At 49.2% G+C, this 14251-nt stretch overlaps 1 protein-coding gene and 1 long non-coding RNA gene across 3 annotated transcripts in view; both read right to left on the bottom strand.

Annotated features, from left to right (window-relative positions):
• The window catches only part of LOC147082102 (V-type proton ATPase subunit C 1-A-like), a 159666-nt gene extending 157167 nt beyond the window's left edge, over positions 1-2499 (bottom strand). For both annotated transcript variants that reach the window (XM_085980447.1, XM_085980448.1), the window contains exons 1-2: positions 2476-2499; positions 1300-1431 (exon numbers count right to left, since the gene is read on the bottom strand). The gene's annotated coding sequence lies outside the window, so the exon portion shown is untranslated. The remainder of the gene's footprint in view (positions 1-1299; positions 1432-2475) is intronic.
• A 2162-nt stretch (positions 2500-4661) lies between these two features.
• LOC147082101 (uncharacterized) overlaps positions 4662-14251 on the bottom strand; it is a 73991-nt gene continuing 64401 nt past the window's right edge. The window contains exon 3 of the long non-coding RNA XR_015076305.1: positions 4662-4977. This is a non-coding gene — a long non-coding RNA (uncharacterized LOC147082101). The remainder of the gene's footprint in view (positions 4978-14251) is intronic.

Genomic DNA, 14251 nt, shown 5'->3' with positions numbered 1-14251 from the left:
CATTTGAGCAAGGTTGCCAGAGGGTTGACAGTGCCCGTATAACAGGATCTCAGCTTAAGATGGGAGGAAAACTGGGGGAAAATACAGGTGGTGGCCAGGAAATTGGTCTTGCACTGGAAACCGGTGCAAAGTGGGCGGTGCTCACTGGAATTTGTGCCTTGGATCTCATCTACATAATACAACAAAAGCCAATTGGATGTCCTGATTCGGCTCGTTTTTCAGGGCTCTGGAAGTTCATAGGTAAGTCCTGTGGGGGAGACAAATGGGAGGAGGTGCGAGCACGGACTGGCAGCAGCCGAAGTATTCTGCTCCTCCTGACTCCACATTAAGGTAAGTAAAAAAAACTTACATGTTCTTCAGTGGCTTCCATCAGTCCCTTTAATGACCTCTGGTTAGGCTGCTGCAGTCTGGAAACACTGAGTGAAGCTTGCACGGTGCATGCTGTGGAAATTGACATTATACTTAGCATGCTGGGTAGAATAAAATGGCCAAGTAAAAGAACAAACTTGCTTAGGTTGTAGCTAAAGCAAGAAAAAGTAGATATGTCACAACGTGTCCAGGACCAAGAGATCTCTCATAATACCCACCCACATTGAGGATGTGATAACAGCTATAATTGACTCACTAGCACAAGGGAGGCATAAGGCTATAGAATAGATAAACTATGAATGATTGTCGCTAGACAAAGAAGCAAAACTATTGAGTAAGCCAATCATCTTGGTAACAAGATGATCAGACATGAGTAAGTAAATCATCTTGGTAACAAGATTCAGACAGAACCTCCTGACAGAATATATGATTAACTAACCTTGTCTGGAGATATTTCTGTCCTGCTGACCTTTTGATTGTCCTTGTGCAAACTAAAATGATACAATACCATTACACGTGATTTATGGAACGCTTGCTTGTTTGAGTGTATAAATATGCTGCATTCGCTGATGTCCTTGAGAGATGTTGGCCTAGCCTTTGTCCAGGCAGCTCTCTCCTTGTGCAAGTAAAAATTAAACTAACAATCTGACGGTACTGCTTGTGTTTTAGAGTCTTACTCGGAGTCGAGATTTCGACAATGCACTGCCCAGTTCTTGTTGAATTTGCCATCAGGGTCTTAAAACAACCATTCGGTCCTTGATTAGCATATTAAAGAGCCTATCACCTGTTTCAGGTGGACACAGCGGGCACCTGGACGTCTCTGGCTGTCATATTGGCTGCCGTTGCACTTTATGGGAGGATGAGTCGCAGGGAGATGGCGAGGACCAGAATTAGTTATGCATTACTACAGCAAGATTATTTAGTAGTTACCTCATTGAAGGATGGACAGTTAGTCGATTTCTGTGTCGATGTCAGCTTCCTCTTACCATCAATTTCTACTTGCACCACTGGATCAATCTCCACTCTAGCCAATTGGCAGGCTTCATATACAGTTAGAATGATCTTCACAAAACAGGGAACAAGATGGATTTGAGGAGCAATAGATAATGATGCCTTCGAGCTATTGTTTAAATATAACTATTGTGGAATGACTATGCTGTTTATTTGCAGGCAGCTACAGAACATAAGAAAGCAAGCAGTGAGAAAAGGCCATCCACCCCTCAATATCCCACAGTTTTCCTCCAAGATCATTCTTTAGAACCGCCAGTCACTACACATCAATGGCGTGCTGCACACTCCATGTTGAATCTGGAGAAGCTCTGCAGTCTTGCTGCTGATTCGCAGGGCTGCAGAGGATTGGGCAGCAGAGGGAACATTTACTCATTGCCGGCACTACAAGATACCCTCTACTGCTGCCAATCTCGGAACAAAACTAAATACATTCTTATAAAAGGTGGACTCAAACGAGAGCAGGTCGTACCAGTGGCCAATGCAAGCCAAACTCATTTGAGGTGATTTCAGGGGAGTGTTATTCTATTGCCAGCTAAATATCCTGATATCAAAATACCCAACACCCACTACATCAGTTTGTATAAGTATAGCAAGAAATCCAGTGGGGTAAAGTTTTGCTTCAGTGTCCCCAGTGCAGAGCTTTGTGTGCTGGCATCTAGATCAGAAAATTGGGGCTTGTACTGCTCATGATGCTGCAATAAGCGCTCCTGAGGTGTGAAACTCTGCATCGGAGCACTGAAGAAGCAAATTTTCACCATTGTGCTAATGCAGAATCTTTCAAATGCCATGTAAGCACAACGCAGGCTGCACCAATACACAAGGCAGTGCAAAACACTCAAAAATAAAATTCAAATTTTGAAATGTCACCAGAAAGTGGGGAAATTTCCACTCTTCAAAGCTTAGGTAACAGATTTATTTACCAAAACAAAATAAAAAGTCCGTCTTTAAAAATATTGGTGGTTGCACAGGACTTAAATCACGCTTCCCCGATAAATGTGATCTTGTCATTGAGGAGGTGTGGGCGCTACCAGCCTAACCTAACCCTTCAACTACTTCATTGTCCAACATCACTTCAGACATGAGGCTGTGTGTTACCTGTTGAGGTTGGAAGATACTTTGGTCTCTGTTTGACGCAACCTTTAACCATCTGGAGAGAAAAAGACAGAAGACAAATCTCTGTAAATTCAGTTTACATTACTGGTAAATTTTCTCGTCTTGGAACTAAACTTAATTATTTTGTGTAAGTGCTGCTTGAATTAAACTACAGTAAAAAGCTGATTTCCACCTTTAACAGCAGTGGTATTACAGTACTCATAATCTGAGGACACGCACCTGAGAGTAAGACTACAGGATGCTGTCAACATTTATAGTGATTTATAGCATTTATGGAGAAAATACAAACTCTTCAAGACATTTGGAACTGAAACAGATCCTGTATTTGGGTCTGTTATCCAGAATTGCATTCTTTATTGATAAGCTATGCAAAAGAGGGTGGTTTTCCTTATTTTTGCAGTTTTCTATTTGAATGTGCCCACAATTCAAAATTATGAGAGGTTTTGACAGAGTAGATAAGGAGAAACTGTTTCCACTGGCAGGAGGGTTGGTAGCCAGAGGAAACAGATTTAAGATAATTGGCAAAATAACCAGAGGGGAGATGAGAACTTTTATGTACCAAGTTGTTATGATCTGGTGCACTGCCTGAAAGCTTGTTGGAAGCCAATTCAATAGTAACATTAAAAAGGGAATTGGTATATACCTGAAAAGGAAAAACTTGCAGCACTGCGGGGAAAGAGTGGGACTAATTGGATAGCTCTTTCAAAGAGCTGGCACAGGCACGATGAGCCGAATGGTCTCCTTCTGTGCTGTATCATTCTATGATTCTATGATGTTATAATTGATTAATCTCTTAGCACTAACTGTATATTCCCATTTGCAGGCCTCTCTCACACATTTTGGTACGACGTGCTACATGCAGTGTCAGCAGGTTGGACCTGCAGGTGAAGTTAGGAAGGGTCAGACAGTAACACGTAAGAAATGGCAGCACTGTCTCTGGCTGGAAATCACATCAGAGAACGCGAGGACTGTGCTCTCATGTAACGCCTGCTGAAAGGCTCAGTGGGTTCCAGGATTAAAGCAGCGGTATGAAAGAAGGAAGAAAAAAATGAGAGAAAGAAAGAAAATCCTGACTGGTACTCTTTCCACGTACCTGTGCCTGTGTTTTATTATGCAAATGAAAAATTAGCTATAAAGGTGTCATTAAAAATAACAAATTTAAACTGCTTGATTTCTTTAACTTGAGATCTGCTCCATCCACGTCTTGGGGAACGGTTAAACACCAATTAACCCTCATGTATAATTCCCTTGAGTTCATAGAATCATAGACATTGGATCAGAGGAGGCAATTTGATCCAGGGCCTGTGCCTGTGCTCACTCCACGACTGGCGCTATCAGCTTGGGACAACCCCCTAAGGGTGGAGCAGAACTTCTACCCATCCCATGGATGCATCCCTGATCCCTTATCTTTGGCAGGCGCCCTCACCATTTATGGCACGACTGGAGTGCCCCGCCCCCTCAGCGGGGAGAAAGAGGTGGGGGAAGGATATCACTGCAGCACCTTACCGTAGGATAAGTAGGGCCACTCTGCCAGCCAAGGCTTGTTTAAGATTTTTTTTTTAAGTCTAATTTTAAACCTGGGTTGGGGTCGAGTGGGATCAGACCCGGTCAAAAAAATATATTTTCCCACCCGACCCACCACCGAACATGCCCGCTGCCCACCCCCCCCCCGAAAAATTCCCCCATTACTTCAGAGACCAAAAAAAATCAGCAATATACCAAGATTTCAACAAACGCAGAGAAACCTGTTCAAATTGTGAATTTGGATGACCTCCTGCCGGACATTGCCTCTCCTTTCTATTTTTTATTTTGCACTTTATAGACACACCCATTTTTCTACTCTTCAAAGAAAAATGTCTTTTTAAACCATACTAGGAAATGGAAATATTTCATCTGCGATATACCCAGTAATTTGCGTGTAAACGTGCCGTATTCCAATATTGCAGAACATGTTTCACTTAATTTGTCAAGAGGACAGTTTCCATTTTTCTTACCTGCAGCATCTAAAGCAAAGAGGGATTTTGTTCGTTTTATCTGTCCTTTCACTGGATCTCTAAAAGAACAGGAGTAAGATAAATAGATTAATAGACTACCACCATTTGGCAATAGAGGTATTTTCAGGGTCTGCCCCTCCCCCATTAAATGCAGTGAAGTAGACTCCGTGTCACAGGAGCAGAATAATACCTCTTCAGTTCAAATTCATTTTAATTATCCATTTGATTTTCTTGGCGATAGATTCATCCATAAAATTTCTTGCAGTCAAGCGATTCCGTGACTTTCACATTTCTTGGTGGCCCTGTGGTTCCAACATCTCTACTTTTACAGCAGCCGAATGTATCTGTAACATCCAAGTCCAGCTGGTGTAGTGAGGCCAGTGCAGCTGTTCATTTAGTTCCATGCAGTTGTCCACCTGAGGACCTTTGTGACTTACTGGGTTTTGTGTGCTCAAGTTTTCTGGTTTCAACTAAGCATACCAGACGGTTTCTTAAAAAAAAATAAGATAGAAACTTCAAAGATGTCAGGATCTAAATGCTAGGTGCATCTGAAATATCCTCTCTATTGCAGTTCACATGAACATATAATTGAAAACATTTAGCAAAACTGCAAACAGGCTAATTAGAAGAGAGGCATAAACCAACAGTGCTGCTTAGAAAAGGAGGGGCTATATCTATTCAATAATATTTGTGTTTTATGTTTTTTCACCACCACGTATCCCACTCCACTGAGCAGGATGGACAGATTCAAGACAGGCAGCAACCTGTGACCTTATGGATGGAAGGCAAACATTCTATTTGCATTGTATTTTAAACAGTATAAATCCTCTTCATTCTCATTGTGTTGAAATCAAAACAGATCACACCATTTCAAGGGAACGGTAGCGGAGTGGTAATGTCACTGTGCTAGTAATCCAGAGGCCGGGACTAATGATCTAGAGATGGGAGTTCAAATCCCACCAGCTGGGGAATTTAAATTCAGTTAATTAAATAAATTTGGAATAATTACTAGTATCAGTAATGGTAACCAGGAAACTATCGGATTTTCATAAAACCCATTTGGTTCACTAATGTCCCTTCAGGGAAGGAAATCTGCTGTCCTTACCTGGTCTGGCCTATATGTGACTCCAGACCCACAGCAATGTGGTTGACTCTTAACTGCCCTCTGAAATGGCCTAGCAAGCGACTCAGTTGTAACAAACCGCTATGAAACACAATAATAAAAATGAAACCGGACGGACCACCCGGCATCGACCTCGGCAACGGTACACCCTGCAAAGTCCTCCTCACCAACATCTGGGGACTTGTGCCAAAATTGGGAGAGCTGTCACACAGACGAGTCAAGCAACAGCCTGACATAGTCATACAGGTAGACTATCCTTTAACCGAAATCCTCGGGACCAGCCGTGTTTCGGTTTTCGGAGAATTTCGGATTTCGGAAGGTGGGTCGGCGGGGGTCCGCGGGGGGGTCGGCGGGGGGTCGTGCGCACGACCCCCCCCGCGGACCCCCGCCAGCCCCGACCCCCGCCGACCCCCCCGCGGACCCCGACCCCCGCCGACTTACGGTTGGGGTCGGCGGGGGTCGGGGCCGGCGGGGGTCCGCGGGGGGTCGTGTGCACGACTTACGCTGACGCTCAGTGTAAGTCAGCGGGGGGTCGGCGGGGGTCCGGGGTCCGTGGGGGGTCGTGCGCACGACTTACGCTGGACTTACGCTGAACGAAAAAACCTTCGGTTTTTAGAGGGTTTCGGTTTTCGGAAGTTCGGATAAAGGGTAGTCTACCTGTACTCACAGAATCATACCTTTCAGCCAAAGTCCCAAACTCCTCCATCACCATCCCTGGGTATGCCCTGTCCCACCAGGGGTGGTGGTATACAGTCGGGAAGGAGTGGCCCTGGGCATCCTCAACATTGACTCCGGACCCCATGAAGTCTCATAGCTTCAGGTCAAGCATGGGCAAGGAAACCTCCTGCTGATTACCACCTACCGCCCTCCCTCAGCTGATGAATCAGTACTCCTCCATGTTGAACACCACTTGGAAGAAGCACTGAGAGTAGCAAGGGCACAGAATGTACTCTGGGTGGGGGACTTCAATGTCCATCACCAAAAGTGGCTCGGTAGCACCACTACTGGCTGAGTCCTGAAGGACGTAAATGCCGGTCTGGACCTGGACCTGTGACAGGTGGTGAGAGCCAACACAAGGGAAAAACCTACTTGACCTCGTCCTCACCAATCTTCCTGTCGCAGATGCATCTGTCCATGACAGTATTGGTAGCAGTGACCACCGCACAGTCATTGTGGAGACGAAGTCCTATTTTCACACTGAGGACACCCTCCATCGTGTTGTGTGGCACTACCACCGTGCTAAATAGGATAGATTCAGAACAGATCTAGCAGCTCAAAACTGGGCATCCATGAGGCACTGTGGGCCATCAGCAGCAACAGAATTGTATTCCACCACAATCTGTAACCTCATGGCCCGGCATATAACTCACTCTACCATTACCATCAAGCCAGGGGACCAACCCTGGTTCAATAAGGAGTATAGAAGAGCACGCCAGGAGCAGCACCAGGTGTATCTAAAAATGAGGTGCCAACCTGGGGAAGCTGCAACACAGGACTACATGCATGCTAATAAGTGGAAGCAGCATGCTATAGACAGGGCTAAGCGATCCCACAATCAACGGATCAGATCAAAGCTCTGCAGTCCTTCCACATCCAGTCGTGAATGGTGGTGGACCATTAAACAACTAACAGGAGGAGGAGGCTCCATGAATATCCCCATCCTCAATGATGGCGGAGCCCAGCACGTGAGTGCAAAAGACAAGGCTGAAGCGTTTACAACCATCTTCAGCCAGAAGTGCCGAGTGGATGATCCATATCGGCCTACTCCTGAGGTCCCCACCGCCACAGAAGCCATTCTTCAGCCAATTCAATTCACTCCACGTGATATCAAGAAACGGCTGAGCGCACTGGATACAGCAAAGGCTATGGGCCCTGACAACATACCGGCTGTCATGCTGAAGACTTGTGCTCCAGAACTAGCCGCTCCTCTAACCAAGCTGTTCCAGTACAGCTACAACACTGGCATCTATCTGACAATGTGGGAAACTGCCCAGGTATGTCCTGTCCACAAAAAGCAGGACAAATCCAACCCGGCCAATTACCCCCATCAGTCTACTCTCAATCATCAGCAAAGTGATGAAAGGTGTCATCGACAGTGCTATCAAGTGGCACTTACTCACCAATAACCTGCTCACTGATGCCCAGTTTGGGTTCCGCCAAGACCACTCGGCTCCTGACCTCATTACAGCCTTGGTCCAAACATGGACAAAGGAGCTGAATTCTTCGGGACACAATCCCAGTGATTACACCAAGATCACACTCGCTGATGCCTCCCAGCACTGACCTCATTGGAATTTGCAGGGCCAGTGGGTGGGCACCTAATTGGCATGAAGCAGGCAGGTGCAAGCGCTACTACAAGCATATCTCTGTCACCTGCTACCCACTATAGCCAGAATCTTCAATGGCCAGCCTTCACTAGGCCCCACCTACCCCGGCCAGGTTCTTCTTGACCTCTTGAGCAAGGAGGCCAATCTTGATGAATTGTTTTAAATTTTGGATATCTTTGCGGGTCCGGGCATATGTGCCCACATGGATGCACGCACTCATCACCTCACTAGACATCCCATCCTCCACTGATACATTGGGTCCTTGTGATGAAATATTCCATTCATCACTGCCTGTGACTGTGGTCGGTTTCAGTTTCATTTCCCTTCCCCCAGTTCCGTTTCCTCACCATTGTATTGTATATTGGAATGTGTTGTGTGTAGGGCTCCGCCCATACCTGGCCCCTATGTAAGCAAGCTCAGTCTGGCCTCATATCCAGTACTGCAGCCCTCCGGATGGAAGATACCTCTCTCCACTACGTGTTACCTTCTAAGTTAATAAAAGCCTTGTTTTGTTTCGCTAACATCGAGTCTCGGAATTATTGAGGCACAACAATTTTATTAACTTATTTTTCAACACAATGGATCAACTCCTGAAACCCGAACGTTTGGATTTGGATCAGCATGCTCCGGACGCATCAGCACGCTTTGGACACTGGTTTATGTGTATGGAATTCTTCCTGGACAATTCCGCAGCCGTCAAAGACGCTACGGACGCTGCGAGTATGAAACTCGGAATTCTGCGGAATTGGGTAAACCACCGGGTTTACCCCCTCATCCAAGACGCCGACACGTACCTGGCCGCCTGCGACATCTTAAAGGCGCATTACCAGCAGCCTACGAATGAGGTGTATGCTAGGCATCTGCTCGCTACTCGCGCACAGCGACCTGGGGAATCGGTGGAGGAGTTCCTAGGCACCCTGAAAATGCTTGGCAAAGACTGCAAGTGCCGAGATGTAAAAGCCGCAGTGTACACTGACGAGCTTGTTCGCGATGCCTTTATCACAGGCCTCAGCTCCACTTACATCCGGCAAAGACTGCTGGAAAAAACGGGATTGGACCTGAAACAGGCTGCGGACACCGCGCAATCCCTGGATGTGGCCCAGAGAAACTCGGACGCCTACTATTCAGCCCGCGCCGTCCATGCCGCCACGTGTGCACCAAGGGCGCCGCCATCTTGGAAGGCATCTTCCCCGCCCGGCAGCCCGACACCGTCGGGGCCCCGCTCTCCCCCCAGAAGCCCTACGACAGCCGCGACGCGTCGGGGACCCAACTGCTACTTCTGCGGGCAGCCAAAGCACACCAGAAACCTGTGCCCGGCGAAAGGCACCACCTGCTTTAAGCGCGGTAAGAAGGGGCACTTCGGGAAGGTGTGCAGAGGGAACCCCGCCGGAAAACCAACCGCCGGAAAACCCGCCACCGCCGCGTGCGCGCCGTGGGAGCGGCCATCTTGGACGCCATCTTGCCCGACCTCGTGGGGTCCGCCATCTTATGAGCAGACAGCGTGGACGCCATCTTGTCTCGATCAGGGCCCTACAGTGGCATCGGTCACAGTGGACCAGACCAGGCCGCACCCGCTATCCAAATCAATGGTGGACATCGAGGTAAACGGGTGCAGGGTTAAATGTTTAATTGACAGTGGAAGCACGGAGAGTTTTCTCCACCCTGAACTGGCACAACAACTCTCCCTAAAGGTGGTCCCTACTCAGGGTACCATCTCTATGGCTGACAAAACCCAGACATCGACCATTCTGGGTTACTGCACGGTACAATTGTCCGTTAACGGAACTGTATATGATAATTTTAAAGTATTAATCATGAAGAATCTATGTGCGAGCGTGATCTTGGGCCTGGATTTCCAGTGCAACCACCAAAGCATCACGCTTAAGTACGGTGGGTCCCAGCCGCCCCTCACAGTGTGCGGTCTGGCTACCCTGAAGGTAAAGCCGCCTTCGCTATTCGCGAACCTTACCCCTAACTGCCGGCCAATAGCGACCAAAAGCAGGAGGTACAGCTGGGAGGACAGGCGGTTTATCGCGACCGAGGTAGACAGGCTCCTGAAAGAGCGCATTATTGAACGCAGCAACAGCCCGTGGCGCGCCCAAGTGGTAGTGGTAAGGGGTAGCGAGAAGAAACGGATGGTGATCGACTATAGTCAAACGATCAACAGGTACACCCAACTAGACGCCTACCCGCTACCCCGCATATCAGAAATGGTGAACCAAATCGCCCAATACCGGGTGTTCTCCACCATCGACCTTAAGTCAGCGTACCACCAGCTCCCTATCAGACCAGAGGACCGCCCGTACACCGCCTTCGAGGCGAACGGACGCCTCTACCAATTCCTCAGAGTCCCCTTTGGGGTGACGAATGGGGTCTCGGTCTTCCAGAGGGAGATGGACCGCATGGTCGATGACCACCACTTGCAGGCAACCTTCCCCTACCTCGACAACGTCACCATCTGCGGTCACAATCAGCAGGATCACGACTCGAACCTCGAGAGGTTCCTGGAAACCGCACAAAAACTCAACCTCACCTACAACGAGGACAAGTGCGTTTTCAACACCACGCGCCTCTGCATACTAGGCAACGTGGTGGAGAATGGGGAAATCGGACCAGACCCCGACCAATTGCACCCCCTACGGGAGCTGCCCCTGCCCAACACTCCCAAAGCCCTGAAAAGGTGCCTGGGGTTATTTTCCTATTATTCCCAATGGGTCCCCAACTACTCCGACAAAGCCCGCCCCCTCTTGAAAGCATCCTCTTTTCCGCTCTCTGCTGAGGCCCACGCCGCCTTCAAAAGCATTAAGCAGGATATTGAGCGGGCCATGCTACAGGCAGTGGACGAGAACACTCCATTTCAAGTGGAAAGTGATGCGTCTGACTTCGCCTTGGCGGCCACCCTCAACCAGGCGGGGCGGCCCGTAGCTTTCTTCTCGAGGACCCTCCAAGGGCCCAAGATCAGACACTCCTCCGTGGAAAAGGAGGCCCAAGCCATCGTGGAGGCAGTGCGCCACTGGCGCCACTACCTAGCTGGCAAACGCTTCACCCTACTTACCGACCAGCGGTCGGTAGCGTTTATGTTCAATAATAAACAGAGGGGGAAGATTAAAAATGATAAGATTCTTCGGTGGCGGATCGAGCTCTCCACCTTCGAGTATGACATCATTTACCGGCCAGGGGCCCTTAACGAATCCCCTGACGCCCTCTCACGATGGATGTGTGCCAGCGCCACCGGGGATCGGCTACAGACCCTCCACAACGACCTCTGCCACCCAGGGGTCACGCGGCTGTTCCACTTCATAAAGTCCCGTAACTTACCCTACTCGATTGAGGAAGTTCGGTCTCTGACCAGGAACTGCCGCACTTGCGCTGAGTGCAAGCCTCGGTTCTACCGCCCAGATAGAGCCCACTTAATCAAAGCCACACGGCCCTTTGAGCGGCTCAGCTTAGATTTCAAGGGCCCCCTCCCGTCCGTCGACCGCAGTGTTTACTTCCTGAACATTGTGGACGAATACTCCCGGTTCCCATTCGCCTTCCCCTGCCCAGACATGACCAGCACCATGGTCATTAAATGCCTCAACAGCCTGTTCTGCCTGTTCGGTATGCCGGGCTACATCCATACGGATAGGGGGGCGTCCTTCATGAGTGAAGAGCTACGCCAGTACATGCTGTCCAGGGGGATCGCCACGAGCCGTACCACCAGCTACAACCCCCGGGGTAACGGCCAAGTGGAGCGAGAGAACGGGACAGTATGGAAAGCAGTCACTCTAGCTCTAAGGACCAAGGGCCTCCCTTTCTCCCGCTGGCAGGAAGTCCTCTCGGATGTGCTCCATTCGATACGGTCGCTATTGTGTACTGCCACTAATGCCACGCCTCATGAACGAATGTTTGTCTTTTCCCGGAAATCCACCTCAGGCGTATCCATGCCGTCATGGCTCTCCACCCCAGGTCCGGTATTCGTGCGAAGGCATGTGAGGGGCCACAAGACGGACCCTCTCGTGGAGCCAGTGTACCTACTCCACGCCAACCCCCAATACGCATATGTCCGGCACGCCGACGGAAGGGAGGACACCGTGTCCATAAAAGACGTCGCCCCAGCCGGTAACGACAACAACCACGGCGATAGCAGCGACAACGATCGCAGCAACTCTTACCCAGCCACTACTCTTTCATCACCCCCGGAAGAACATCGACCAACGGCACCCCACCAACTACCCCTTCAACAACCCTGGCGGCACCCCCGGCAGAGACCCAGGAGGCTACCGGGGACACCCAGCCGACACCCGTGGCACCGCAACAGCCACGTCGGTCGCAGAGGACTATCAAACCCCCGAACAGACTAAATCTATAGAAGGGGTGAATGTGATGAAATATTCCATTCATCACTGCCTGTGACTGTGGTCGGTTTCAGTTTCATTTCCCTTCCCCCAGTTCCGTTTCCTCACCATTGTATTGTATATTGGAATGTGTTGTGTGTAGGGCTCCGCCCATACCTGGCCCCTATGTAAGCAAGCTCAGTCTGGCCTCATATCCAGTACTGCAGCCCTCCGGATGGAAGATACCTCTCTCCACTATGTGTTACCTTCTAAGTTAATAAAAGCCTTGTTTTGTTTCGCTAACATCGAGTCTCGGAATTATTGAGGCACATCAGTCCTGACTTAGCCAAAAGTAATTAGCACTCCCGGCATAGGGATTCTCTACTCCTGGTTCAACCCTTTGCCATCATTTGCATTGTAAGGGGTGGACCAAGGTTGCACTCCGAACAAGGCAAATAGGAAACTCCCAGAAAGGGCGGAGACCTGGTACAAGTTATGGTGGAAGACTAGTGGAACACCCAAATCAAATCAAATCAACTTTTATTGTCATTGTTAGTGCACAAGTGCAGTACAACGAAATGTAGGCTTGAATTTTGGCCCTTACTTCTTGATTTATTTCCTCACTTACTTTTACCAACTGTTGGCTTCCTGTCCTATGAGCCGTGTCTCTTTCCTCTAGGTGTCTCAATTAAAAAGTTAGATGGTCCTGGGAATATGTGCCGTACCGGGTTGGAGCTCTGTCACACCCAACGTGAAGGCCAAGCACTGTAGGTCTGCATTTCTAATTTCTGCATCGAATTTCTAGGCCCTTGCTGTTGCCAATTCCTGTTCTTGGAATGGCAGCAAGCATTCTGTGAGAGGGGCCTAGAAGCTACTTCTGATCAGCCTCTAATGCGCAGCCTGAGAAGAGCCGCTCGCGTAGAAGTTCAGGCCAGCAGCCATCTTCTCAGCCGCCGACAGAGATGTCCTGCACCTTATCTGAGGCTGCAGATCTGGCTGAAGCAGCTGGCACAGCTCAGTCACCACCTCCTTTCAAATCGCAGCCTTCTAACACACTGCTCCTCCGGCAGGTTCATGTAGGAAAACTGCTGTCGGATAACCCTGCCAGCGTAAGGTCTGCTGTGGCGACGTCTGTTGGCCCTCCTCCATCTGGCCATGCCCGCCCCCCTCTCCCTGCGTCTCAGTGCCCTTTCCAGATGATTCAGCAGCAGGACGTTCCCCTCCAATGCAGCCCACAGGAAGGTTCCTCATTGTCAAGGCTCACCAACAGCAAGGTGATGGTCAGAAGGCTGAAGATCGTCTGCCTGCGCTGGCTCAGTGGTCAAATGGCTCTCAGTGTGCAGCTCAGCAACTCTTTGTAGCTCTCGAGGAAGTTGTGATCCAAAAATGGCTGCTGCTTTTAAACCACACCAGTCCCCTTTAAATAACGCTCCTCCAGCCCGAGAGCGACTTGGTAAGGCCCAGGTAAGCTGTCACTATTAGCGCCAGGCGCTACGGAGGGGGGCGCCACTGAATTTCCGGTCTGGGGCACCCAAAAGGCGTTGCACACTCAAATGACGTCATAATCAGCCTGCGCCCATGAGCGGGCGCTAAGATTTAGCGCCAGCGCTAAATGCATGCTCAATATGGGGCGAGGTGCTAGGCGCCTTGCGCCCGCCCGGAAATTGGCTTGCGCCCCACTTCTCGGCCTCTTTAGGCGTTAATCGGTAGCGCTATCAACCGAATTTCTCCCCCTTTGTGTCTTAATGCAAGGAGCATTCGTAATAAGGTGGATGAATTAGCAGCGCAAATAGAGGTAGATGAATATGATATGATTGGGATTACGGAAACATGGCTCCAGGGTGACCTCGGCTGGGAACTCAACATACAGGGGTATTCAATATTCAGGAAAGATAGGCAAAAAGGAAAAGGAGGTGGGGTAGCATTGCTGGTTAAAGAAGGGATTAACACAATTGTAAGGAAAGATATTGGCTCTGATGATGTGGAATCTGTATGGGT

Source organism: Somniosus microcephalus, unplaced genomic scaffold (genome assembly GCF_052327205.1).
Source record: "Somniosus microcephalus isolate GS21.2 unplaced genomic scaffold, FLI_Smic_1.0 scaffold175, whole genome shotgun sequence".
Lineage (NCBI taxonomy): Eukaryota > Metazoa > Chordata > Chondrichthyes > Squaliformes > Somniosidae > Somniosus > Somniosus microcephalus.
This window is presented reverse-complemented; position numbering and strand designations above follow the sequence as displayed.